This window comes from Idiotropiscis lumnitzeri, chromosome 6, assembly GCF_059441095.1.
Source record: "Idiotropiscis lumnitzeri isolate Australia: NSW breed Sydney's pygmy pipehorse chromosome 6, RoL_Ilum_1.0, whole genome shotgun sequence".
NCBI lineage: Eukaryota > Metazoa > Chordata > Actinopteri > Syngnathiformes > Syngnathidae > Idiotropiscis > Idiotropiscis lumnitzeri.
The window spans coordinates 11273741-11298176 of record NC_142396.1 but is presented as its reverse complement, the minus strand read 5'-3'; the positions used below and the strand labels follow the sequence as shown (position 1 = coordinate 11298176).

Genomic DNA, 24436 nt, shown 5'->3' with positions numbered 1-24436 from the left:
TTGCAAGACTTCAGCTCATTTAAAAAGATCAACTACACACGAATGAATTTCACTTTTTTTATGGGGTGATAGATGACTACTCAGGACAATAAAAGGAATACAATTCATTATACAGTACATTAAAAAAAAATGACCAGCGAGATGCTAATGTAACTTGCATTTAGGCCAAAACATGACACACTACACTTATTTCCAGCAATGTAAAAGACCAGCAGCATACAAAACTCTTTCAGTTCCCTCCCTATTACATTCCGTGTCTTCAACGGGTCAGTAGTTTTATTTGATATTTGTTGTATTACACAGCTGTACTTGTGAGTCTTTTCTTTTGTAACAACTCCTCAATACATAATTCCTCAGGATGACCACTCTTAACCCATCTTTCACCGTAATACCGTCCCCCGTGTACCGTCCTACAAACAATGGAGTAAATGCGCTATTAACATATTGTGCAAACAGAGAGCACCCCCCCAAAAAAAATCAACTACAAAGACACCCAGGAGTATCCCATTGCAGGAAATAGCTCGTCTCATTTTCTCTGTAACCAATTCCAGGAAAGGAGCTACATGAGAGAAAGAAGTCAAGCGGTGGGATTTAGACCACTGAACAAAATAGATTCTTCCAAATTCTAATTGGACAACAGTTGATTTAATTGGGATCCATTTGGCTGACAAAAGAAAGCGAGAGTAGCGAGCCGGCGAGGAGTGCCTCTGGGGGCCGTGGCGAAGAGCGAGTGGCTCCGCTCAGCGCTCGGGGACGGATCACTTCCAAGGCGAACCGTGGGAGCTGCAAGGATGGATCGCAGTTGTGGGAGCGAATACAAGGGGAGGGCCACTAAATTCATGGCGGAGTGAGGCACGTTCACTCGAGAGGCATCTTTATTTGGGGAAGGGGGCCTGTTTTAAACCCAAAACTAAACTCCCACTCGGCTCCCTAATGTGTAACGCGACGCCGACCTCGAGATGAGACGGCTGGATATGTTTCAGCAGGACTTGTAAACGGAACGACCGAACATATTGTTGGAATCACAGAACAGAAAGCATCGAGTGGAAGATAATATTCATGACTCAAATTGATTATAGTGAAGGTCAAACGTCCGACGCTTACTGTCTGTATGATTTGTTTGGATTTTGTAATACTTAATTCAACATATCCTTAAGTGTCCAGCCATCCATTTTTTTAAACCGCTTATTCTTATTTAGTATTGAAGATGAGATGGACCCTATCCAAGCTGACGTTGGGCAAAAGGCAGGACTTGTTGCCAGACTTAACTTGTTAATATAGAAAAGTAGAATGAATCACAAAACTCCTGGGAAAGTGATTGGCAGACAAAACTATTTAAAAAAAGTCAACATTTTAAATTAGTCATTGAATTACAACTGACAAGTGTTAAACCACGGTGTAAAAATTAATTCAAGACTGAAGATGGTTGTTATTTGCATTCATAAAAAAACACAATAGTCGCATTTAGCAATGAAATTCTTACTTTGCTGGTTTCTTTCAATTTATAGAAAAAATGTGCATCAAATGCAAACTTGGTGATCGTAGGCCATGTCATAATTGGATCATTGATCACAAAATAAAACATTTTATCAAACATAATCTCGTTCACTCCAGGGACGTTCTGTGCTGCCATCGTTAATAATCCAAGAGCATGTATAGTCCCATTTTTTTTTTCTCGCAATATTTTGAAATAATTTTTTATTTTTATTTTTTTTTTTTATATTGAATGTTTTTCTGTGTTTTGGGGAGAATTGTTGGGATTAACGGTAATTATTTTTCCGAATCCATTTCAAGGTATTTCGGGTATTCGTGGCCTTGGCCGGTCCTAATTTCCCACGGGTAGCGGGGATCGGATGTACAGTAAATAAATAAATTGTTTAAAAAGTTTATATAAACTTGTCCATCTGATTGGATCGGTGATCAGTTGTTTTTATTTTAAAACTCGCTGATCCGTGATCGGCTCCAAAATCCATATCACGCAGAGCACTCTCAAGTTCACCACACACGATAAGCGATTGCAGATTTTTTTCCCCTTGTCATGTGAGTTGTATCACATTTAAAAATTGTCACATAACAAAAAAAATACAATCAGTGCATGTGAAATTTATTTTTACAATTAATACCAATCACATTAGGTCAGATTATAATGACGGTATGTCGTTGTGGGACCCGATATAATTTCGCCCTCACCAACGGGTGTTGCTTCCCCTACAAGACCACAAAGCTTTGCCTCTTGTGTGTTTGGTTGTCTGCAGATGAAAAATATAGTCAGCGGCGCATTGCAGCGAGGGGGGAACGCAGGTGTTGGAGTGTTTTTACTGCCTCTGCAGAGAGGAAGGGTAAGAGAGCGAGGGCACATGACCTGGAGGGGGTTCAGAGGTAGGGGCCAGACCTTCACAAGGGTGCTCCTGGGGATACAGCCACTGCTTATCTCTTCCTACACTTTTACTTCTTTTTTATCCTCTTCCACAGTACTGCTTTCATTTCCCCTTCCTCTCATTTTAGTCAGACGAGTGCTCCTCCATTATTTCCTACCAAACGCCAGCCATTGTCTTATCTGCTGACATGCATTTTTCGAAGACTGGAAACACTACTTTTTTTTTTTTTTTTTTGCAGTTTTTTTTTTCTTTTCGTGGGTAAATGTCTAAAGCATTGTAAATGGCCGAGTTGATGCACGATTGGATTAGTGCGTGTTTAGGTCATTTAATGAGTCCTGATCACTGTGAAGTACACACACTAAAGACAGAATATTCTCTCTTGGCTTCAGCGTTCCAGTGGTGACTGGGGCGGCTTTTAATCCACACACATCGTGTGTCGGGCTTGCCCTCACCTTGCCCGGCACTTACAGAAGCCATCTCTCACAAAGTCCCCCTTAAAGCCCACGTGAATGTGCACAGCGCTGATGGAGAATGGGCCCATTCCCGATGTAAATGAAGAGATGCATATCGGTGTTAATCCATTGCTTTGTAGTCACGGCCATACCCAAAGTCTGTCTAATTTCCCCTCACACTCCCTTTTGCAGCCAGGAGTGTATCGATCGGCAGTAATTGAAGTGTACTTGATAATCCGTGAGGCAATGGGGGTTGGGGCGGAGGGTGAGGGGGTTAGAGGGAGACCCTCAACTCTCACATCGATGCACAGAGAATGGGGCTCAGGGGTTGTGTGCGTGTGTCTGTGGGTGTGTTTTGAGTGTGCGGTGAAAAGGGGGAGGGGGAAGGGGAGTAGAGAGGGTGCGCTCTAATGTATGGGCGGGTAAGGCAACACCCCCCCTCGCGGCTTCTTCTCAGCTGATTAAACTCATTGAGGAGCAGACAAGTGGAACAAATAGATATAAAGGTTTTGCCTGGCAGCTTCCAGCCGTCGCCATTTCTTCATTGAAACGGCGAGCGAGTGCATCTACATGCTGAGCTGTGTGCTAACATTTAGCCCGCGCTGGGGTCTGGTTTCCACAACACAAACGGGCATCGGGTGGCAACACACAATTCCATTTGTGTGGTACGTGAATACTCTTAAATGGGTAACACAGGGCTGAACAGTGGAATAGTGGTCAGCATGTCCACCAGTTCTGAAGTTCGGGTTTGAATTTCGTCTCCGGTTTTCCTTTATGGGGTTTACCCATTCTTCCCATATTTGGGAAAAAAAAAAACGTTTTTGTTCAATTGATGGAAGACTCTGAATTGGACGAAGGTGTGAATGAATCATCCGTGAATACTGACCCCCAAAATGGGGTTTGAATTTTTTTTTCGCCAAAAGAAGGTGGCAAATCACCAACAACGAAGAGGATCATAAAACAACAACTATGCGTCTAAAATGGACACAATCATGAACTCATGTCACATAAACAACTGTATTCAGGAGTTGAATTACTGAACACTAACAGGCCACTTTCACATTAGGCTCATCAATAGGATTAGTTAGCATCCTAGCCCAAATAACATGCTAGTACAATTATGTGACGCACTTAATGTTTGCACTAACAGTATTAAGTTACTCACGTTAGCGTTTGGCATTTGCATGCAGTCATAAAGATTACAGAAGAGCAAATTGTAACAGCAACGTTAACGACACAAGTTATAATCAGTAGCAGCAAGGGGAATGACGTAGAAACAGTCTTTCAATTTCACTTTCTACAGTGCCGAAGATGCATTCAAGATTGACAATAAAACAGGATTTCTCATAAGCAGATGGAAAAAACACCAGATGGCACCGAAGTGATACTTTTGTTTTGGCCTGAGCATCAAAACAGCAAATAGATGAGATTTTTAGCAGATAACAGGGGATGAATCCCAAATCACAGGGGTCACTCTAAAGGAAAATTATGACACACAAGAAGAGATTTGCTCAAAACATGAATTTCACACATTTTGTTTACTTTAGTGGGCCACAGAAAAAAATATTTTGCAAGCCGCATCTAGCCCCAGATCCTTGAGTTTGACACCTGTGCTCTAAGTGATCGTCCTCAGCGATTGTTAAAAAATTGTTTTTAGCTTTTTTCCTCCCGGATCTGCTCCTGGTGACAATTTGTCATTGTTAAAACTGCACAACATTTGTGATGACGTGAAAAGAAACACGATCCAATTAGAAAGCAACCTGAAGCAAATTGTGCTGTGTTGATCATCTTGAGAACACAACACTCTACAAGTGCAGTAAGCACACACTTGCTGGTTTTTCTTTTCCCTCACCATGAGAGGAGTCTCTCACATTTTAGAAATTGGTATGTGAGTACTTAAGTGGCTATTTTTGCCTTGCGTCTTCCCTGATCTTGGTGATTATGTGCCATTCGGTGTGACCACTTGCTGGATGGCCAACGGGAGCACTTGAGGCCGCGCAGATTAAAGGAGATTACGGAAATATCCCGTGGGATAATAATGATATCTGTCACTGGCGAGGAGATTGAGCGACTATTACAAATTTCCCATTTGTTTTATAGTTATGAGCTTCAAGTGGGGTTTTTTTATCATCCAAATAATGTCTGCAATTAGAACTTTACTGACAACGGCAAGTTTCAATTTTATATTGAAAGGACTGCTAAATCTACTTTATTTGATAATTGTTTAAAAATGTTATGTTTTTTATAATAATAATAATATTGGTCTGGGAATTCTCTTTTTTTTTCTTTACCTATTTCAAATGACATATTTATTATTTTATTTTTGCAGTTACGTTGTTGTTCCCTTTTTTTTTTGCATCGATCAACCTTTAAAGAGAGGGCAGTTAAAACAAACTATTGCACAATAACAACAATTTAACCGTGACTCGTGCAAAAACATGTTTGCAGACTACATATACGAAGCAGGAAATGGCCAGTAATAAGTTGTCTTTAAAACGTGAAGTGTAGTTGCGGCCCCTCACTTGTGCGCCGGCATGCAGGGGGAGAAATGAAGAAATAACCATAACTCCTTGCGCCGCCAACCTGCCCTGCCTGACCCCTTTTTTAAGTGGCCAGCAGGTAATTGCTGAGGCGGCGTTCCCCCCATCAGCCTTACAAGTCGCCGTGTGTGTGTCTGTACCTTACGTGTCATCTGTATTTATTATATTCTACACGCCGCCCGGGCCCCCGGTAATCAATTTCACAAGGATACAAGGCTGATATCGGGCCGCCGTGCACATTATGAGGCCAGCCCTCCCCTTATCAAGTGCAGAATTGCCGGCTAGAGGTCACCGGCAGATAAACAGGGATGTAACACAACCCCCCCCCCCCCCCAAAACCTCGTTCACCTGCCCCCCCGCCCCAGCCTGGGTGAACACAAAGGTTGGAAGGTGACGGAAAAGCGAGGGGAGGGAGGCTACGTGGAACAAAACACCCGGCGAGGGCTAGCTTGTTACGGGCGACCTTCAGAATTTCATCACCGCCGCCTCTTGATGATTCGGAAGCGCCCGTCTGGTCTCTCTCTTGAGTCAGCGTTTGTGTGCACATGTGCAGTGTCGAGAGACAGGTTGGGGCGGGGGGCTGCCGACACCCTGGCGTTGATTATCTCCAAGCTCTCTTTACAGACCTTTATAGACCAACCACAACTCCATCAATCATTTTCTCCGCCGTCGTCTTACTCCTCGGGATGCCTGCGTCCCACCTCACCTCAGCACGGCTAATATTATCGCATCAGACTCTGTGTCTGCACGCACTGCATCATACTCTCAAAAACAAAATCAGTCGCGTTGGTTCTAATGTACAGATGCGACCAATGTTCACATTTTTGACAGACAAATACGTTTGAACGTTCTTGCGAGTACATTTGAACGTACTTGTCAACGTACGAGTCGTTTCAATTATTAATCAATTGTTAATCTCTTGAAAAATGATCATTCACTTGTCTTTGGGTGAACTAAATATGTTCCCCTTATAAATATGTTTTTTTTTCTGCAAAAATAAATTTTCTCTTGTATTGCCAACATATTCCACTTTTTCTCTTTTATTCTGAAAGAAAACAATTTTTTTTCAAAATCTTTTCACTGAGTATTGTAGCTTTCTTTTTATTTTTACTTTTTTAGTAATAGATTTCTTGGTCGTACTGTGATTTTATTCAGGATATATTATTAGAATTATTATTAGAAATCCCTTTATTGTCATTGTACTCGAGTGTGCAACGAGATTAGAGGGCTCCCCTCTCCAGTGCAATATATGTGGACTCGTCCGATATTTCTTTTGGGTGTGGCCCAAATACTCCTTCCAAATCAGGCAGCCATGATGCGTGAGCGACTTAGAATGCGTTCAAACATATTTGCGGCATGTCGGCGTGTTTATCGAGCTCATTTGTGGTCAGCGGACACGGCAGAAATGTCGTACGCTTGCATCAGCCTTAGTAAACATTAATTACGAGTCCATCTTTGTTTACTCTTCCTCGCTCCCCCGCGCCGGCAGCTGCGCATATTTGCCCAGAGGATTGGCTTGCCGTGTCACTATATTTTGGCCATATTCCCATATTGTGGCCCGCGTGACGTATTAGTATTTGAGGAAAGCTAAGCGCTATTAATGACTAAAATAGGTCAGTGGCGTGGCGTTCAGAGCGGAAATGATGTGGTGAAATCTAGCAATCAGTCACCTGCCTTGTGTTGTAGACATGCGTCTGGTTCGCACAGCTGACCTTGTGCAGCCTTTCCAGGCCAAAGATTTGATGAGTGTTTTTTTTTTTTTTTTTTTGCCCTCCCTTTTTCCACCCCCACAACACCCTCGACATCCCTCGGCATGTGCGCGGCACATCCGCTCTGTCATTAAACCCGCCGACCGTGGCTTTAGGATGCAACCATATGGTGCAGCTAGTCGAGTGTTGCGAGCAAGGCTTTGCCGCGCTCATAATCTGATGAATCTTTCTGGGAAAAGAGGTTTTCTATGATGACATCACAACCAATCGTCTGTGCCACAATCTGCCTGCGGTGCGTGTGTGTGTTTGTTTTTCTCTGTTTTAACTGTGTGTATGCTAGGGATGAAGTGAGGCCACTTTTTTAGACGGAGTGGGTGCTCGCAGATACTTCTTGCAATTATAATGAAGTCATATTAAATATTGGTCAAAATACAAACTTTTCTTGAACAAAACAGGGGTTTTACTCAAATATGACCATTTTTAGAGTTGCAACTTACTATTAAATGCAATGTGTTTTGGGTTTGCTTTTTGTACAGCTGCAGTTGCTCTGTACAGGGCTCTACAGATAAAGTTGAGTTGGGTTAAAAAGAGCTGCAACACAAGCTATTTCAGTTTTATGGCATCTAAGTCCTGCATGCGCACAGATGCACAGACTTCTTAAAAAAAAAAAAATTAACTCACGTTCTTTCGCACCATGCCGACCCACCGTTTTTTTTTTTTTTTGTAGGGCCTCAAATTAGAATTGGCAAATAAAGGATTTTTTTTTTTTTTACATGACACTTAACTACTTTTTCCAAAATTATCAGTTCAGAAAATGAATAGCTAAAGACGGCCAAATCAAATGACATTTTTTGTAATTTTATAGTGTAGATGTTAAATGAATCTATCAAGTTCATCCTCATCAAATCTTTATTTATAATAAATGGCTTATAATATCAACGGTTGTCACTCTTTCTCACTAATAAAACAGGTTTATTGTTCCATTCCAACTTTACTATTGTTTCTTTTTGGTGTGTCGCCAATATATTTTCCAATATTTCTCTTCCCTGTCAAGTTTGCCTGAACACGAAGCACTATAGCAGGCCTGTAGCATCTCACCGCCACATGAAAGGTTGCCAATGGAGTCGTAACAGGCATGTTCAATTGCAGCGTGAACAATAGTTGCCAGTTTCACAGTTAAGACATGACCAGTTGTCTGGCAACACGCTTAGTATGCAGTTGGTGGAGCGTATCGTACACGGACACGCACACACACGCACAAAGATGAGGGGAGATTTTCAAAGAGGCTCTCGCCGTTCTGAAAGAAGCCGCCAATTCCCTGACCTGAGGGTTGAATACGCGTGGCTGATGTTCTGGAGATGTTATCGCTGGTCAGAATCATGCTTGTAAAAGGCCTGGGAGGAAGAAACTAGAATGGCACTTAAACGGTGGTATACGCTTACCGATATATATTTTGTTTGGGAAAAAAATCTTGCAAATGTATTAACCAGATGTACTTCACAGCAGTTGCCATTGCCATTTCATACACTTTAATTGGAGTAAATAAAGATGGTGATTGGACATGATTTGGAAAAACCCATACATCTGTCTATGTCCAGTATCTCGTCTCTTCGTGTTCAGCATCTGCGCCAGCTTCAGGTCACTTCTTGATTGTCTAGATTTCAGTTTCACGTCACAAGTAACTCAGTCGAACACATTACAGGATAACCGCTTGGGGTTCTTAATTTCCATCGTCGCAACGCCCTAGCTCCTCCAGCAGTGGCTCATTTGCATGAAACAAATATCCACCCAAAGCAGTACTTTCCACCATAGTTTTGAGAGTATGCTCTAATTGTATAAACATTGCATTTTCTTTTTTTTTTTTTTTTTTGGAAGGGGGTATGTGGGAACTGTCGCAATGAAGACGGTGCAGCCTCCGATTGAGCATGCAGGCAGACAAATGGAAGCATTGTGATGCCATGACACTCTTTGATGGGTTCACAGTGAGATCTCTTCATCACTGCTGCTGGTGTTTAAGCCGTCACAGTCCGGTGACCATAAGACCACATTAGACCACGTGGACCATCAATATCAGGTCATTACATCGGGCACGCCCTCGAGCAAGTGACAACAGATAATGTCATCCTAGTTAATAAAACAAATGTCTTACAATGCTGTTTGGTATGAAGGAGAATTATATAATATTCCTACGAAAGTGAAGAATTGCGAGAAGAGTGGAAATCAGCATTGTAGAGACCAAAGTTTGGAATAAAACTGTTTTAAGAGATAATTAAATTGCATTTTGGTGAGAATACAGTCCAAATGTCATAATTTTGGAAGTATTGTCTGGGGGTAATATTACCCACCTTAACATGTAGTGATACTCGATATTTCCTTCAGTTTGTCACATCATCAAGCAAGGTCTTTCCCCACCAATATTTAATGATATTAAGTGGTAAACACATGACCCGCCCCCATGGAAAGCAAATTGCCTCTTCAAACCGTTAAAATTCGTTATAAGGTTTCAACATTTCCTCTCATATCCCAACTTTCAGGGTTGCCTTTATACTTTCAATATGAGCGGTAATGCACCCCCCCCCTTTACTTTCTATTCAAAAGTTCAAAATGGCTGTTTATTGCAAAACAATTGATTAAAACACACAATGAATGATTGTTATTCACTTTTGCAGCAGCCATGTATCTCTTCCACAGTCTATTTCATATTTGAAAATGTCAATATACTCCTTTGTGACCATTAAAGTACAACTTGACTTTCATGACATTTAGTGAGCTACAATAACTTGGGACTTGCTAGAAACTTGACAACTTGAGACTTACTTATGACTTGTGTGACAATGCTCTGCCGTACAATGAGCCGAATGCCACTCAACTAGTTAATACCTAACTACGGCATATTAAAAAATCCTGACGTGGCTGTGGCTCAAAGGTACAGTAACTGAATGGGGCTTTTATGCTCAACAAATATCTCCTTTATTCTCACCTGTTTCGCTCTTTGTGCTATGTTGCTACTCCTTGATAATTGTGCTTGGTTCTTTTAGTTCAATAAAAAGTATTATAGTGCAGTAAATGTGTTTTTTCAACATGTTTCTTGATTAGAGGGTTGCACTTTGTCGATTTCGGCGAGTTATTAGGTGTGCACCAGGTGTGTGTCGGTGGCTGGAAATTATGCACGATTGTCAAGTTCAGTCGCGTTTGGATGTGGTGCTCGATGTGTGGCACGCTTTACTCCCACCTCTGCTAGTTAGTAAATTTTGGGACATATCTAGCAACCAATACATGGTGCTTTTAATGTTTGTGCTGTTGCACATTTTTACGGAACATTTTGGGAAAATAGATCAATCAAAAATGAACCAGTTGTCTCAACAAATACGTTAGATTTGAGCAACTTGTTCCTGATCTATTTGTCTTCAGGCAAAGTGTGGCAGATTAAGCGGACTAATTGACCTGAAGGAGGTGCTTTTCACAACCTGACACCCATCTGTACAATTGCAATGAATACGCACGAGGTTAAGTGTGGTCTTACCTTGGCCATTAATAATCTTGTCATTGCATCGCTTTGTTTTGTTTTTTAACAAAGTGGGGCAACTCCTGCCTTACCACACATAATGCAAGAACGATCCCCCCCCCACATTTTTTTAAGCGTTTAAAAACAAGGGAGTCGCGGCTGCACATATCAAATAACTGCTAGCTTGAGTGTGCCGGCGCATAACCGTGCGCGACGGTGCACTTGCCCTCTGCTGAGCCACTATCAGCGGCGTGAAAAAGCAAAGGGGTAAGAGGACTGACACAAGGTAGCGTTTGCAATTGGGAGGTTTTGGTTTCAAGCTCTCCAGTCATCAATCATGCCGGCCCTATTCTGCTCTTTGACAGCTCACTACAAGGCTTGACATTTAACACTCGCGAGCCTGCGCCACCGCCGCACACCGCAGACAAAAATTGAATAGAACGACACTTTTCCCCTCTTCGGTAAGTGGGCGACGCTGAGGCAAAGCAGATACAAATTAATAATTCCCATCTGCAGTACACTTCAGAGTGTGGAGAGAAATGACTGTCGTCCTCCCCCCCTTTGGCCTCACTCTGACACGCACAAAAGAGCTAAATGAGAAAGTCAAGAGGCCTCTGGGCCTATTAGACTAAATGCTAGTGTGTGTGTTTTTTTTCTTTTTATGCTGGGATGGACTCTGTGAACTTTGTGAGAGCCCGGACTTGGACAGTTATTGCACAGCTCATGAACTATTAGTGTTTATATCATATTTTTGTATTTTTATATTTCAATTAGCAGTGCAGTGCCTCAACTATTAACTGCACCGTGGGACTTGAGGTCATTTAATTAGCTATTCATGCCACAAAAGTTGCCTTTGAAGTCGTACCACACTGTGCGTTTGAACCTCAGTCCACTGTGAATGAAAGCAATCTTAATTGATTCAAGGAACCCATTTTACTTAAAAAACCTCAAAGTACGCCACCAAAAATATATAATGAAATAATTTACACAAATTGACATTCACATTTGGAAATGTCGTGTTTATTGAACACCAAGTTGATATAATCAGGTAGTATTCCGTTGGATGAATGGCAACAGGTGGCTGCTCACGTTTATTGTACCTTCTGCCAGCAAATTGAAGCGCATTTAATTGCTCAACCGGTCGCTATACTCTACATCGCTTGCAGAGAAAGATGAACAACGATATATTTGAAATTAATAAATACTTTTTGGACAAATTAAGTGAAGTTGTATTTCCCGTGGCCCATCTGATGGTCGCTTAAAACGTACTCGCGTGGCACAACAGTCTCATTGGAAATACTTTCATCTAAGGACCAAATCCGTGCATACATTTCGCTTTTTCCGAAAGAAACTGACTAACAAACCATGCCCCCAAATTACATCTGTCAACGATCATAAAATGGTGTTGATAATGTCATGAGCTAACATAATCTGTAGCTCTATCTCACGTTTTGATTTTATCGTTTGCTTGAAAATTAAAAATCTTCACCCAGCTGAGCTGCCAAATCATGGACGGAAAAACAGTGCTCTGCCAAGAAAAGATTTACAAAATACTTGGTTGTGTCATTTCACATTTGTTGGGTTGGCAGGCACTCCGGAGACACAACTCTTTAAGGGTGCATGTCCTAACTCCAATTCAATGCATAATATCTTAACAAATTCACAAGAAACTACCTAATTTGTGTTTTAAAAATATTTTGGGAGGATTAATAATAATAATAATAATAAAATATTTCACTGTGTCTCGTTAATCTATAAGCCTGTAATGGATGAAACTTTTTAAATTGAACTACCGCAATAAATTAAGTTTTCCTCAATATTTATTCTTATTTATTGAAATGCACCTTTACACACCATTAGAAAGTTTTTTTTATGTCTTGCACCTTCTTCATCTAAGTAGAGAAGACGCTGTGGCGGCTGTCGCTGCTGCGTGGACTATCGTTAAGGCGGGCATCATTTCACTCCATCGAGAGCAAATCACAGCGTCGCAACAGCATTTAACCCGCAGTTGCAGGCCACGCCTGCTCCCGCCTACATTAATATCCCAGATAAACATAAAGCTAAATACCAGGCCATGATCTGTTAACTTTTACGAGTGTCGGAGTGATTTACTTATTATTTTTTTCTTTTCTTTTCGCTTCGCTACGCCGGAGGGATCGAAATAGCTGGGAAAGATATGAGAGCATCCGACTCCCAGTGGAAAAGCTGCTCTCCTCTTTTAAGTCTCCTGCATATATAATTGTCAGGGTTCCCACTTAGCGTTAGCGCAAACCTCCACGGGCATGTCGCACACAATAATGTGTGATATGTACTTAAAGGGCCTTGGCAAGGGGGCAGTGCTGGGACTGTTCAAGCGGCGCGTACATAAATATAGAGCACGTGTAGCTTTAATTAAAGCCTGTCCTTTTAAAAGCAATTCTAAAAGATAAATGATGCATTAACTGTCGCAGTAGAAGGTCATCTAAATAATGTGTAGTTTGTTTTATGTTCACACGCCGGACACCTGCGCAGTCTGACATTTAACACATTGAAATTCTGCGTTGACAAAGATAATAATGCTGAGTTTTGAGAGATATTCATTCGGCAATGGGTTTATTATGCAGCTGTGCTGTAAAACTGTGGAGTGTCCTATTGAGAGCTGTTTCTAATATTTTGGCCTTCTCGTAACCAAATGTGAAGCAGCTTTCAGTAGGTCGGAGTAGAATTCAACCACAAAATTAAGGAAATGTTGATATTAGTCGTTGTTTTCGGTCTGGTAAGCAAGAGTTAGACGAGTGTTTGTGAAGAAAGTTAGCTAGCTAGTTGTTTGTCAGAGGACACAAAATGCTAAATATGTAGTTTAGAGAATCACACAAAAACTACATACCATAGGTACTTAATTGCTTGATTTCATTAAATTGATAGTGACTCGAGTTACAAAGAAAACCTCCAAAACAGTACATGATGGTAGTTAAGTGCAGTGTGACACTCAAATAATACTTGGGATATCACAGTCATTTCAGACAGTAAGTAGCTGGTAGGTTAGCGTTTAGTTGTGGGATGATATTAAAATAAAGTTAGATGAGATTTATTATTTTTTTTAATTGCATGAATAATTAGTAGCTGGGCGATGCTAAAACTTGGCTAGTAGATTTCACGCAAATTACAAAATGTTGGTAGTTAGTTGCAAAAACTTTAAACAATATTGTGAATAGGATTACATTATTCTAATCATTGTTAGTCAATTCGTACTATTCCATGAAAGACTGATAATTGGCATGAAAGAAGAACAAAAGAAATCATTTCATTTTAGCGTATATCCGTCGAAAGACGGACATTTTTTGGCATTACCGTCCGCTTGCTCTGTGGCTAAATAAATGTTTAGGTCAAGATTAAGATATGGATACTGTAGACTTTGATCTTTACTGAGACATTTTTTTAATGTCGCACTGACATTTTTGGCATTTTTGTAATGTCAGTTGTTTGTTTTGTGTGTAGTGGTTGCATATTAATGTTGTTGTCTTTTGTGGTATTGTTACTGTTCATATTAAAGAAAAAGGACAGCGGTTAATTAGTTAGGTTTTGTCAGTTCGTTAGAACAGGAGAAACACATTTTCGTGCTTATCTATCTCCATTTTTTTGCCATTACAGTCCTGGGGGCAAGTGACCCACCTGATCCATCACATGGAAAAATAAAAGCTTTGTGTGGCAGGAAACTCTACTTGGCAAGACACATTCAAAGCACCTACAGAATGAGGTCGACAGTTTTCGGACTGCCCGTCCTTGGAGGTGATATGTGCTTTATTGAGGTCCATTCTAGTCCTGGCCGAATTTTTGCTAGATTATTAGAATTAGAATTAGAATTAGAATTAGAAATCCCTTTATTGTCATTGTACTCAAGTGTGCAACGAGATTAGAGGGCTCCCCTCTCCAGTGCAATACAACAATAATACAGACAAATATATAAATTAGATATGCAGGTGCAATTAGTTGTTTCGCTTTGAAAAAGCTCATTAATCCACCCAAATTGTTGAACTGGAGAAATCATTTCCTACTTGTTGTGACGACTGTGATTTCCCTCACTTCCAGTTATTGCACTGTGATTTGTTTACCCAATCGCAAAGATCCATATTTCAGCATCTGACATTTAAAAGGGTGGAACTGAAGGTCGTCAAGAGGTAGGGGATGCGGGCAGACGTCTGCAACTGTTTGTTTACCATAGCGCTCGTTGGTGTCAGACTTCCTGACATTCTTGTACCTTATCTGCGCTATTCCCAACGTCTGCGAACCGGTGCCAGCGAACATGCGGTGGGCGGGGGGCGTTCGTGTGTGCGTGTGTGTGTGTGTGTGTGGGCTGCGCACTGGGCCTACGTCCAAAAGAGTCAGTGCTTGTGCTTTTGAGGAGTCAGGGTCACGGGAGATTAACCCATGTGATCTGGCAGCGCTGGAAGAAATGTGACTGAGTTCGGAGCAGAGGTGCCGCAGAGGGCAGTGCAGGCCGGAACAGGTTCAGCTCCCGTTTGCTTATCTCGGGAGGTGGGACCCCCCCCCCCCCCTCCAAGCCACCCCGCCCTCTTGCTGTCGACAAAACTCCCTTGGTCAAAGAGTGCTGAGAGTGGTGTAAAAAAGCTGTTTACAATTCAAGAAGGTCAAGGACTTGAGGACAGATAACTATTAACAGAATAATGCCACAGTCACTCAAAGGACACCGCGGCCTGGCAGCCGGCGCAACAACACAAATCATTTTAGGAGATTAACTTGCGTTATCAATTTACCATGGTAACGCAATTATAATTTTAGGTTCGGATTGTGAGAGCATGCTCATTCCAAGAAACTAAATACACTCAGAGTTTCTCTTTTCATTAGCCATTAGCAATCCCCCCCAAAAATAAATAACTGGCTGATTATTTCGTGATTTGTTTTTTAATCTTATACAAAAATTGGTTGAGTTTTCCTGATCCCAAAATTTGTCCATTATACCATGGACAAACATATTTGAAGCGTTAATGTGCTTTTTACGATATGCTTACACCGATGTCTGTCTGAAATCTCTGTTTTTAGCTCATTCATATTCACATATCGGCACTTCAACAACGCCATTTTCATTCTTCTTTAATGCAATGTGAGGAACCACGTGTACAGTATTTGTCTCCTTTCACTGATTGTGTCAGCTAACATATCGTTCCCATTGATCAGCTCATGTAAACATGACCAATTAAATATCAAAATCAATATTAACCCAGTGAGCTGTGTCATTTTGATTAAAGAAGATGAAAGAACAAATAAAATAGCCATTCACTTTAGTTTACTCATTCTTTCTTATCTGTACTTAAAAATAAACTCGCCTTGTGAGCCAGCTGGCCGAGGTGGTAATCTTTAGGCCTTGAAGATTTTTTTTGAAGGATCGATTACACATGCCTCAGTAAATAGGTGACAAAAACACAGCGGAGTACTTTGCCCTATGGATCGCCAGGGCAGCTGTGAGGCTGTCAGTCACGCCAGTGAATAGTGTGACACTTCTTAGAGGTCCCTGCCTTCTTGAGGGACCTGCGAGCCGACTATCTTGGATCGGCCTGTATCCGAGCAGAGTAGCATCAGTGACAGGTGGCTCGCTGCGAAAATGTGGCTTGCCAATTCTCAGAAGGAGCGAACGTACAAGATTTCCTCTTAAAATTCACGATGCAATTTTTCCACAATTTTAAGAACTTCCCACGCGTCTTACCAAAATATGTGTGACACGCTTTTGTCAAAATACCGCAAGAGTCAGGAATTGCAGCACACTTATCACCCTTTCTACATAGCTGTGTTCTGACTTTTTCGTGTTGGGGGGGGCGGGGGGGGATGTCTTTTTTCACATGCAAATGAACAACTGCCGATCCCACCCCCACTGTTGTGATGCCATATAGCAAAATACATGCTTGAACCTGAGGTTTACCAAATGGTTACGTTTGGACTTCGTCACTCACACTAATTTGTCTTTTCATTTTAGCAAAAGCATTTGACACAATAAGCAACAATTTTCCATGAATGCCAAAATACGTGCAATGTTTTGGTTTTTTTTTGTACACAAACAAAAGTGCAAATATGCATTAAATTTGGCTGTAGGACTTTTTTCAACTCCAATTAAAGTTCTGTGAGGGTTTTTTCTGTCTATCGTGGTTATGCTAGTGACTTTCTACATGCTGGCTAATGCTGAAAACGCTAATGGGTGCATTTGCCAATATTGCAGCTCTGCATGGCCTTCGGCTTTGGCATGAAAGTGTTTGTGTGTACTCCAGCCGAGAAAAAAATCTTTGTCTTGGTACCGTATCTGCCAAGTCATGAGATGAAGAAACTCAGTGTGTGGATGGGATTGAAATAACTATGCCGTAATAGGGCCAAACATCGGAATAGCTCAAAGACACATTTTCAAGTGTGTAATTGGACAATTGGCCAACCACTTCAGCCGCACCAAATTTGGGTCTGAAAACCATTCTAAGTGACGTTTCCATAATATGTCCCATTTAAATGACCATAGTAAGAGCACCGTCTACAAGACAGCGGTGAGGTCTACCTTATGTTCTTCCACCGCGTATCCAGTGGCTGATGTCTCCCTCAAAGGGTTTGCGGGAGCCATGTCTTGCCCAAACCTGTCTAAACACACAATCGTCACATTGTTCCAGGGGTTAGCAATGTGAAGCAGCTGTTTCCCTGTACTGTATAGAGGCTACGCTTCTTCAACCCACACCAGCACTCATACACACAAACACAAACACATAAAAACAAATGGCCTCTTTCATTCCCATAAACCTCATGTGCGGCTATGACCCTGGAGGGCAATTATTGCCTCCAGTCAAACATCATTATGACCTGATCAATGCAAAGCAATGGAAAGAAGTTAATGATAGATGCAAGATGCCAACCATTCAAATCTTAACATTGTATATGTGTGTCTGTCCGTCCGTCCGTCCATCCATCCATCTCTGTGTGTATACAACGTAAACGTATGGAATTGTCTGAATATTTTAGGCTGGACAGTGTGAGTGCTAGTGGCAAATACTTATTTTATCTTCATATTTGTGTTTTGTTTTGTTTTTTGTGTCTATCGTCACATACATTTCAAGTGAGACATATCCAACCTTACTGTGTTTACATTCACGGAATCCATCAAATGACCCACATGCCCTTGGCACCTAAACTGCACGTAAATAACTCCACAACAGCTGGCAGTGACATAATGGATAGAAACAATAATATCGAACATGACATAGCGTTGACTTGGGCATAGTTATGTCATTTTTATTATTGTATACACCTCTAATGTTGCATATTCAAGCCATATTTAATTATGTATGTTTTGGCAACAGCATTTTTTTTTAATATGTTTGTTTGTGTTGCAGACGCACGTGTGTATACATCAGCAATCAGAGGATTTGGATGGCGTCGAGCTGGCAGGAGGTATGTGAAGCCAATATGTGAATTTACTTTGCCTGAGCATTGGCAGATATACGATATGCATCCGATTTTTATCCACAGTTGTTAGAGGTCTGATTCTGATGTGACGGTATCATTTTTCATGTGTTTCTTTTTTCTATTTCTATTTTTTCCTTAGTTGTGGCACTTGAGCAAAAATATTTTATTATTTTGTCACAATTCAGTGTAAATGTAGCCTAGGATACTCATTCCATTTGCGCTAATGTCACTGTTCACATTTCTTATTCAATGCTTGTACCAAGTGATGCAAATTATAGTGGATGGATGCTGAAAGACCACTGACTTCTTCATATTTGATTCAGGAGCCACTTTTCCAGTGGGATATAATGTAAATAGATATCATTCTTATAGGGTCAAACTATCACTGCCCTTAAATATTTTAAATGAATAAAATTTCAACATTCCATGCATGAAGCTAATGTCTTCATAATTTAACTCTGAGGTTTTGTGCAAATTTAAAGTACAGTGAAGGAGAGCCCCAAACCCACTAATTGAATAATTGAATACCCGATGTGTAATTGGCCTTCGACCAATGTGTAACCCTATTCCATGTTTGTAATTTATGCGCTAAATTTTATTTTATTAGGTATAATCCCTTATCACTTTAATATCATTTTAAATGCGTGCATACAACAGCTAACCCCAACTTTAAAATTTTGTGGCATACAGAATATTTGATTTGGCAAAAAAAAAGTGAAAAGCAATTTTTTTCGGAATCGACTTTAGCTGAATTATAATCTTAAAGTTTAGCATATATGGTACATTAACCAGTTTGGCTCATTTATTATCTGACCACATCCTTTAGACTGGGTAAAACATCATTGGTTTGTATCACAGGTGTCAAACTCTGCTCCTTGAGGGCCACTACCCATGTTTTAGATGTTTGCCCATTTCCAACGCAACTGATTCATAAGAGGAGCTCTTCAATCACATTTGCAGGAGTCTGATTCTGATCATTTGAATCAGGTGCGTTAGAGAGAAACATCTAAAACATGCAGGATCGTCGACCAGTGGCCTAAAATGATTTTTTTTGTTCTAACTGTAGGGGGAGCAAAGGAGCATAAGTCAGTTATTACGTACTGTTGCTTTCCTTAAGCTGGCCAGGCTTTTTTGGATGACACTTTTTGGCTAACACCTAATAATATTAGCTGGATGCCGTTTGTGTTTAGTCACAATCCCGCATGAATCCATATTAAATGTGACTGCATCCATCAGCACCTCCCTGGCAACAGCCCAGTTGTCTGGCTCGGGCTGTTTAATCTATTAAAGTGCACCCGTGCCTTCCTCCGTGACATTGAGAATGTGAGAGCAGCTTTGAGCTGACATCACGCTTAAGGATCAGGCTTCCACGGACACGAGCAGTCTGCTGGCTCCTCGTCTTATTGATACTGCGACTTTAATGTCATTGAACATGTCGTTCGGTCCCGTAATACCTTTTTCTAATGAAAATCATTTTTCCCCCTATTCTGTTGCGGATAAATTGTAGCTTGTACTGTTATTGTGCTACTTTGTTTCGGACCGCTTTTGAAAAGTAAATCAGCATCAGTGATCCCCCACCATCCCCCACTCCCAAATCTAGTAAGAAACCGCCAAACAAATGTTCCCATAGGAAATAATGTGAAGTGGATTCAAATGTTCCAGGTTGGAAATGTTGTCGCCGTAAAACGTTTTACTGTACAAGCAATGTTATAAGTAACACAGTAACATTCCTACTGTGCATACAAGTGGAATAAAAAAACTAAAATAGTGATTCTTGTCAAAGTTAAAATAAAGGAAAAATACTTACCTTTTGAAGATGTAGAGCAGCCAAACCTTTTCCTTATCCAATACCGTACTGTCGGCCGTGTTAATACCTACAACATGCCGTCTACTTTAGAATTTAACAGCTCTGACTGTCATTCTGAGTCTGAGATTTTGTGTTCAGATTCTTCCTACAACGAAGTAGGTCGTAGCTCGTTTTATATTACAATCTTAGCCATAAGCATTAGCTTGAATTACTTTTTTTTTCACCAAGCCCCCCCACCCCGGGCTACGCCACTCATCCGGAAATGATACGTTGCAATGCGGCCGCACTGCACTCTGGAGTCAGCCTCCTCGCTGGAACTTTTGTGCTCTGAATTTTTCAAAGTGAGTCCATCCATCCATCCATCCAAACACCCAAGCCCGCCTGCAGGCTGTTGCTGCAGTTCACCACACGCTGGTTGGCTCCTGAGACAAGACACAACTTTAACATAGCTAAAACGGCGAAATGTAACCTGTCGGGGGTTTCGTGTGCGCATTGACGCGTTTGTCCGCTTCAGCTTGTGGAAGTGGAGAAGAAATCGGCACGGTAATTTTTGATATTGTGGATGTGATCACTTGAGCTCACGTTTGTTGTCAATAAATCCAAACGATTGTGCGGAATGCTCAAATACTTTCACAGGTTGAAGTGGACAAAAGTTGTAATGTGCATTTGCATTCTGATGGCGATCAGTCAAAGTTTTAGACAACAGAACTGACAAAGCGAGCAATATTAACTCGCTTGCCTCCCTGCTGTGACGTTGACAGCTGAAACCAGAAAAAACAAGCCGAGCTCCAAAAGGGGGTGTGCCAATTTGTCATAATCTCGTCACAAAAAAAAAAACTTAAATCACTACAGTCTTTTAGGGGGTGGATTTTCATACTGATGTCATTTTTACATACGAACCGATTATATAAGCGCCAATGTTAACGTCAATCAACTGTCTCTTTAAGGTATAATACAGTAATCCCTCATTTTTCGCGATTAATTTGGTCCGTGAAAAATTATCTTTTACAACACATAATGTATATTCAACTCTCTATGCCAGCACCGTATAGTGACATTTAAATGCTCTTCCACGAGATGGCAGAAGACAAAATTAACCTGTGTGCCCTTTTTTTTCCTCTTTGTGGTGTGGCCATGAAATTAGTTTCATATGAAATATGATTCTTGGCTCAATAAAGGTTGGGATGCATTGTCTTGGGTAGATGAGCAATGCTAAATTGCAAAAAAAAAAGAAATTAATGAAAAAAAACAAGAGCGTCTTAAATGCAAGTTGTATTTATAAATCCTGCTGCTTTCATGGCACAATGACCGTGTATACAGTAGCTGACTACAGTGACAATGGAAACATCATTTCTGTGAGTGTCACTTTAAACTTGGCTCTTCATTATGAGCATCTGCAGCACTTGCAAAAAAAAAATAAAAAAATAAGGGGAACAAGTGTCAGTGACGTGATTAGCCTATGCAATTGGTGTAACAAGGAGAGAAAGAGAAAGCGGCAGTAGCTGGTACTTTAAAGTGTCACCGTCTTTGTGGCAATGACTAGTTTATGATGCTGATGTCAAGCATCGCACTCAATGAGGCCTTTGTCCCGGGGGCTGAGACCAGGGCAGTGGGAAAACTGCCCACTCTTAGTCGGCAGGGCCATCCATCTTTCCGTGAGGCCTCGCCATCCCCATTTGCAGCAAAAAGAGAAAAAAAGCCCTTGTGTATTAAAGATCTCTTGGGTTAATGCGCTGGAAAATTGGCTTGCATTTTTATTGGCAGAGGCCGGCTAGATGAAGGGAAAAACAAGTCATGGAGGGTAGAAAAGAAGAAGGAAAATATCTTGAGGAGTTACGCCGAGGGCACCCAGGTGGACATTGGTGCAAGACTGTAAAATGGAGCCTCATCTAAGAGTAGTTGCATTTTTGTGAAGTACTAAACTGATAAAAAAAAAAAAAAAAGAAGAAAACGGATGTACGAATTAATATGCCCCCACACCTCAACCTTGGCCACCTTGCTAGCGTGTAAAAGCAGCAGGATTCAACAGCAGCTGGTGTACATTGGTGCCATCTGAATGGGAAAATAGTCTTTTTTTATTGTAACTTACATGTTCATTTTTGAGAATGAAGTTCAACAAAAATGCATATTTTTCCCAAATAATTATCCCCCTTTTCTCAGGAAAAATATAATCTTGTGAGAATAAAGTTGTACTTTCTTTTCATATTAGAAGATTGAATGCTATGAGAATGAAGTCATCTGTTTAGAAAAGTACTGTACAGATTTAATATATAGCAGCCTGCCTACAAATTAATATCATAAAAACAACAAAAGCTAGCTGTGCCTTGGACTTTTTGGGGGGTATTTTATTATTATTATTTTTATTTTTTGCACTGTATAATACTTGCGATATCATGTTGTAAAATGATACCCGAAGTGATCTTGGACATCACAATCCAACAGGAAATAACCATAAAACAGAAAGTCTATACAGTCATCCTGTCCACAGTCGGACATCTTTTAGTGCCCCCCACACAATTGTGACAGGATGAGTGATGGCGGAGGGCCGGTCCTTAAAACTTGTTTGCTGTGACTTTGCAAAAAGAGAAGTGTGCGGCTGGATGATGTTACTTACTCCAGTCTCAAGTGTTCCTACCGCCCATTTTTCATGGGCGTCATAACCAGCGTAGACCTGTTGACCCGGTTGACACGTTCTGAATAAATCTCACCAGAACACAACAGGACCTCTACCATCACATTCACAGAATGGCATTTTTCTTAAGACTCATACAAAACCTGGCGGAAAATCTTTCCTCCGAGGTGACACATACAGATTGCTGGCGTCACCTGGCGCCTCTCGTTCATTTTGATGAAGTGGCTCGAGTCGAACCTCGGCAAGAGAGGGATCAGTGCGATCGATGAGTGCAGAGTGACTGACCTACCGGACACATTTATGGGTGTGGGAGGCTAATTAGGAAGCACTTCCCAGGCTTTGGAAAGACAAGCCCACGGAACAGCTGCTGGTCAGCACTGGACTCCTCCGCCTGGGTCAAAGAGGTGGCTGCTCGTCACGGACGCTGGCAGCACTAGAGGTCTAGAGAGGACAATTTACTTAATGGCCAGCCCCGAGGCTGCTGGGGACTCCCACTATTTCTTCCCGTGGACACTTGTGGATGATGCCGCCAGAGCCAAAAGCATCCACTTAATCACAGGCCACGATTGCAGCCCTCTTAAAGGAGCATCTTTTGTCTTTAAAAGTGAATTTAATGGAGTGGGACGCTCAAGGTTGCAAAGTAAAGAGGAGTAGGGCCGCGCTCAAAAGAAAGGGGGGGAAAAAACGTACAGTATGTGCCGGTGCTCGACATGAACATTTGCACTGGTAGCACTGGTGCCACCAACTGACAAAGTTACATTTGCTACTATCACATTTTAACTCAGAAATATGTGATGTCCCCGCCCCAAGAAGTTTTGATACAACTTTTTTCCTTTAGTATTTGGATTTTTTTCTCTTTGAATGTTTTTAAAAAAAAAATTTCTGTAAAATAAGGAAAATATAGCTTTTTTATGGAATTTTTAATAATCTAGAATGAATTACTGTATTCGAACAACATTTTTATTAATAATTTAATCATAATAATATTTTAATTATATATTGCTGATCTCAAACGTAAAAGAATCTCATAGGAGTCAGATTTAGTTTTTTTTTGGGGGGGGGACTAATCTCAAATTGGTTTGGATTGGCCTTTTTTTGTCCCCCAAAAAGTTTTTAAAAATGCGACAAAACAATACTTTATTCTCATCGGATTAAAAGTTTGTGTCTCTGAAATGGTACTTGGAATTCATGTTTTTTTCTAAAAAATAAAAAAGAGAAAGGAAAACAGTCTTAAAATATTTTAGGATATATATTTATATATATATATATATATATATATATATATATATATATATTACTGTACAGTCGTATAAATGTGGTGCTGGTGCAAACAACTTTTTCATCAGATCACACCAGCTCAGGTTTTGGTCGCACACTCTTTTTCACTTTGGTCACACCTTTTTTGGGGAGGTACAGCATGACTATATGTGCTGATGTAAACTTGTCTTGCTAGCCATCCCGTTATACCGTATGACGTAAAGATTGACAGTAACTCAATGATTGGTATTTGCAAAATGTTTTACTGTACGAGAAATTTGTAACAATCTGTCGCTGCCAAAATGGGTCAATTAGTTTATATTTATCATCATCATATATAAATCGTGGAATAAAAATTAAACAATGTATTTTTCTGAGTTAAAAAAGTTGTATTATTGCAAGATGAAAGTGAATAAATTTAATGAGTCAAAAAGTAATTTCAACAAGATCCCAAGCGGCCTTGACTCTCTCTTGACAGCTGCCGTCCAATCATAATCAATAAATAATACAATAAATGAAAATACATGCAGAGAGCTTGAAATCTGGGCGTGGTCAACCTTTTCAGCTTCCATCCGCACTGTAAACGATGTTTTCAACACTCCCAAGAGGTCAACCAGCTTTTGTCCTGACGTAGCTTAACACGCAGATGCTACAGTAACGCAGGCAGGACATCATGGCCAAACATGACCCCCGACCCCTGGTGTCAGGTGATCAGCCACCGCCCC

The 24436-nt window shown here is 40.9% G+C and overlaps 1 long non-coding RNA gene across 1 annotated transcript in view; it reads left to right on the top strand.

Annotated features, from left to right (window-relative positions):
- LOC148335226 (uncharacterized) overlaps positions 1 to 17995 on the top strand; it is a 112856-nt gene extending 94861 nt beyond the window's left edge. The window contains exon 4 of the long non-coding RNA XR_015844159.1: positions 17943 to 17995. This is a non-coding gene — a long non-coding RNA (uncharacterized LOC148335226). The remainder of the gene's footprint in view (positions 1 to 17942) is intronic.
- Positions 17996 to 24436: the final 6441 nt, after the last annotated feature.